Source organism: Ipomoea triloba, chromosome 13 (genome assembly GCF_003576645.1).
Source record: "Ipomoea triloba cultivar NCNSP0323 chromosome 13, ASM357664v1".
NCBI classification, from domain to species: Eukaryota; Viridiplantae; Streptophyta; class Magnoliopsida; order Solanales; family Convolvulaceae; genus Ipomoea; species Ipomoea triloba.
In genome coordinates, this window is record NC_044928.1 from 16250792 (window position 1) to 16255791 (window position 5000).

The 5000-nt window shown below is 32.2% G+C and overlaps 2 non-coding genes across 2 annotated transcripts; one reads left to right on the forward strand and one right to left on the reverse strand.

Annotated features, from left to right (window-relative positions):
• Positions 1-612: 612 nt before the first annotated feature.
• Positions 613-686, forward strand: TRNAD-GUC. Its single transcript has one exon. It is a non-coding gene; the product is annotated as a tRNA-Asp (tRNA).
• Positions 687-3002: 2316 nt separating this feature from the next.
• On the reverse strand, positions 3003-3073 carry TRNAC-GCA. Its single transcript has one exon. It is a non-coding gene; the product is annotated as a tRNA-Cys (tRNA).
• Positions 3074-5000: the final 1927 nt, after the last annotated feature.

Sequence of the window (5000 nt, forward strand, 5' to 3'; positions counted from 1 at the left end):
AGCGGTTCAGGACATCTCTCTTTCAAGGAGACAACGGGGATTCGACTTCCCCTGGGGGTAGGGTACTACAAAAGGAAGTTGATCCTAGATTATCAATAAGCCTAAAATTGAATCGATTCTTCCTGGGTCGATGCCCGAGCGGTTAATGGGGACGGACTGTAAATTCGTTGGCAATATGTCTACGCTGGTTCAAATCCAGCTCGGCCCAATAATTAGCTCATCCATTATTGAGATGAAGGTTTTTGTCCTCCCGAAACGGCTGATATACATAATAAAAGAATCAATTTTTCGGTTATATACTGTAATTTGTTTGCTCTATTTTTTTGTTTTGGTATTTCGGGAAATTTGGATCAGAATTCAGAATAATGATATTAAAGTTTAAATAGAAAAAAGTAGAAAGAAAAAAAGAAAACTCTTTATTGAAAGATTTATTCTCAATCTATTTTGAAATAAGGAAAATTGACTAGCAATTCGTGTCGTTCTCACTAAATAAAGTGCATATTCATCTGGAGATGAATATATCACTTGCGTCTTTGTTACAACACAAAAATTCAAACTAGAAATGTTTTGAGTCAAATCAAAAAAAAAAGATACTGTATACTTTAGTTCCCTGGGATTGTAGTTCAATTGGTTAGAGCACCGCCCTGTCAAGGCGGAAGCTGCGGGTTCGAGCCCCGTCAGTCCCGACGGATCCAATAATATAATAAATATATCAATGCATCTTTACACTTTTTGGTAAAAGGACAACAATATAATTTCACTTTCAATAGGAATTATTCTGATTGATTTTTAGGTCTTTTTTCTTGCCCTTTTCTTTTTGGATTTATTTTTCATCAAACAAATATGAAAATTTGCATTACTTGAACTGATTCCTAAAAGAGTGGATTAGTACTAGAATAATTTTGGATTGGTAAGATTCTATTTAGGATTCCAAGAGATACCATATTGGGTCTCGTTTTTCAATTTATCGCGTCTATCTAAGGGAATACCCTATGCTTTTCGGGAGTATATGTGCAAATTCCATTTGTTTCGTGTACAATACACAACTCCATTTTTTTATTAAAATTACCTTGTAATCCTAATTTCTTTTTTTTTTGTTTTCGGGGTTTTGTTTTGTAACTTCATTAGATGATTGATTGTAGAAGAAAGACGCTAGGTTATGGAAAAAAAGACTAAAAAAGAATGATAAATAAGGGAATTCTTGATTAGATAACAAATTCCATTTTTCTTTTTTTGGATTCAGTATGGATAAAAGATCTTCCTATGTTATACTATTCAATTCGCGACGGCGAATTTATATGATAGCTCAGATATTGTTATTCATGATATTAATCTGATTCAATATCATCAACAGGTAAAATTTTGATCATCTCTATGGGATTAAATCCCGAGTTAATGCCAAGGAAAAAACGATGAGATTATGGAAGTAAATATTCTCGCATTTATTGCTACTGCACTATTCATTCTAGTTCCTACTGCTTTTTTACTTATTATCTATGTAAAAACGGTTAGCCAAAATGATTAATTTAAATGAAACTTGATTTCTTAATTCTTTATCAATATCAATGATTGAAAAGAAAAATGGAAAGAAAAAAGGATTCCAATTGCGTTTCTTAACTGAAATGAGCAGGTTAGAATCAGCAATATTCGATGAGATTTGATAGTATGGTAGAAAGATTCCTAAGAATCTTTCTACCATACTATCGATTAGATTAGTATTTTTTTTTTTCGTGTAGGAAGTTGTACTATATATAGATTCCAGTACTGGCCGAAAGAATCAAATCAAAGAAAGAAATAAAAGTATGGTATATATTAAGAAAAACCAAGTTAGTAATCTTTTTGTATCATTGCCAACCCAAAAGAAGTAAAGTAATTGAATTGATTGACTGGTGGATAGATGCTCGAAAGAGTTCGAAGGTATGGAAACTTCTTTGAATTTTTCAATTCAATAGTAAAACTGATCTATTTTTAACACTTAAAACATGATATGAATCGATAAAGCACAAAAAAATCCATTTTCGAAAATAATCAAACAAGTGGTAAGTGCCTAATATGCAACTCTTCCGAGCTAAGATCTTAATTATGTGTATATCTTATTGAACAAGCACTAGGTCGCTGTTCTTTCCTTATGAATATGAGAACGGCTTTCTTTTAGATTTGGATAAATAGGAATAGGAAAACAAAAAGGGTCTGTTGTTCTCCATTATCCTTATAGAATTTATCTAATTGAATTTTGATAAGAGTCTGTTCGGATAAATTGAATCAAAACTCAATTAGATAAATTTCCTATCATCTATATCTCCTTATTATTGAAATATCTTTTTTATTGATATTATTATCTTTAAAAACACTTTGCGAAGTGATCCATAAAACAAACGATACAGTTTTATTCCTCAACGAAAATTAAGTAGTATTTCTAGAGTCCACTTCTTCCCCATACTACAAGTGAAAGAGAAAATGTAAAGACTACCATTAAAGCAGCCCAAGCGAGACTTACAATATCCATGTGAATTATGTCCTCTATTTCTATGAATATGAAGGAATTATTCCATTATTGTTTACTAATAATAGTGAAATCCATGGTACAGAGTCAAAAAATGGGCGAACTATTCATTTTATGAACCAATCCCATAAATCCAATACCTGAGTACTCCGAGACTCTTTTGAGTTTGTATACAAACTATATGCCGCATTCCGCTTTTCTTTTCCACAATTACTAATTAGTTAGATATTCCCTCCCGCCGAATTCAAGGCCCAGTTAGTAACCACTCCAATAGGAATGGAGAGGTTTCGATAGCCCTTCCCCTACTTACTAAAAGGAAAATCTTTCCTTGAATCCTAGACACAAAAATTTACAGAACTTTCACTTTCCCCAGACACTTAGAATCAAGTACGTACCAAGAGACCTCTTACGCTTCCTTTTGGCTGCCTAAGAATTCGGGGAGTTATCGGTTATAGCAGTCGATAAGAAAGTTCGAGTCTTTTGTTAATTATAATAAATCAGGCGACACCCGGATTTGAACTGGGGAACAAGGATTTGCAGTCCTCCGCCTTACCACTCGGCCATGCCGCCAAAACGATCAAAAATAGACTAGACGAAAAGATTACCTTTTTGAGATGGATTACTGAACTTATTTTTTTATTTATTGTACTTGCATTTTGAACCTCTTTTCCTTGATAGCCCTTCCACTACTTACTAAAAAGAAAATCTTTTTTTTGTTTTGATTCGATCCATACCAAAAAATATGGACTTTCAGTCAAAATTCAGGATAAACATGATAAATTGGAACCATTAACTATATGACTTGACTGCGGTTTCAGTAACGATTCGTAGATTTTGATTTCAAATTATGTTTACCTAATGACATAAGAAAATCCAAAGTATAACTAATTAGTATTGCATCTTTTCAATAAAAAATCTAAAAATCGTTATTTCCATTTTTCTTTTTCTCTATTTCAATTATAACAAGAATTATGAGTATATGTAAACCCCGGAACCAGAACAAAAATTGCACAGACGACAGTTGAGTATCTTAATATATGATATATAGATATCTGCACGTGTTTAAATTAACTATTTAATATAATAAACATAACCCACTTTATAATACAATTATATTTGAGGAATTCTACAAACATAGTACTAAAATAGGTAAAAATAGATCTTTTCTCCACAAATCCTTTTTGTAATTTGTAACAATACAAAGGAGCCAAAAAGATTGGTTAAATAAATGCACTCTTTATGATTTCTTATTATTAGGTCTTTATCTCGGCGAAGGGATCAAATCCTGTATCTATTTCGTTTTTTAATCGGGTTGAAATATGTAATGTCATAATAATAGTCGAAATTTAACTGATATTCTATACTAAACGAAATTTTATAAATCTAATTAAGTATTTAAGTAGCAGAATTCTTTTTATTAAAAATGTTTTATCAATTCCTTTTGTATTTGTTGCATTTGCATTTTTAAATTTGCGTAGAAACTTTTATTTCTTTATTATTCCCCCCTTCATACATATTTAATACATCCCATATATGGAGTTTTTATGTCAAATTTTATGTGATTTAGTAAACAGAATATAAATTCCATCAGAGCTAGATCGATCTATATGATTCAATGAAGAATGAGCCAAAAATGGGATTTTTAAATAAACGGGGAATTGAGTGCAAATGCTACGGGATGGAAATGAGGGAATGTCTACAATCCCTGGGTTTAATCAGATACAATTTGAAGGATTTTGGAGGTTCATTGATCAGGGCTTAACGGAAGAACTTTCTAAGTTTCCAAAAATGGAAGATACAGACCAAGAAATTGAATTTCAATTATTTGTGGAAACATATCAATTAGCAGAACCCTTGATAAAAGAAAAAGATGCTGTGTATGAATCACTTACATATTCTTCTGAATTATATGTGTCCGCGGGATTAATTTGGAAAACCCGTAGGGAGATGCAAGAACAAACAATTTTGATTGGAAATATTCCTCTAATGAATTCTCTAGGAACTTTTATAGTAAATGGAATATACAGAATTGTGATCAATCAAATATTGCAAAGCCCGGGTATTTATTACCGATCCGAATTAGACCATAACGGAATTTCGGTCTATACCGGCACCATAATATCAGATTGGGGAGGAAGATCAGAATTAGAGATTGATAGAAAAGCACGGATATGGGCTCGGGTGAGTAGGAAACAGAAAATATCTATTTTAGTTCTATCATCAGCTATGGGTTCAAATCTAAGAGAAATTCTGGATAATGTTTGCTACCCGGAAATTTTCTTGTCTTTCCTGAATGATAAGGAGAAAAAAAAAATTGGGTCAAAAGAAAATGCCATTTTGGAGTTTTATCAACAATTTGCTTGTGTGGGTGGGGATCCGGTATTTTCGGAATCCTTATGTAAGGACTTGCAAAAAAAATTCTTTCAACAAAGATGCGAATTAGGAAGGATTGGTCGACGAAATATGAACCGGCGACTGAACCTTGATATACCCGAAA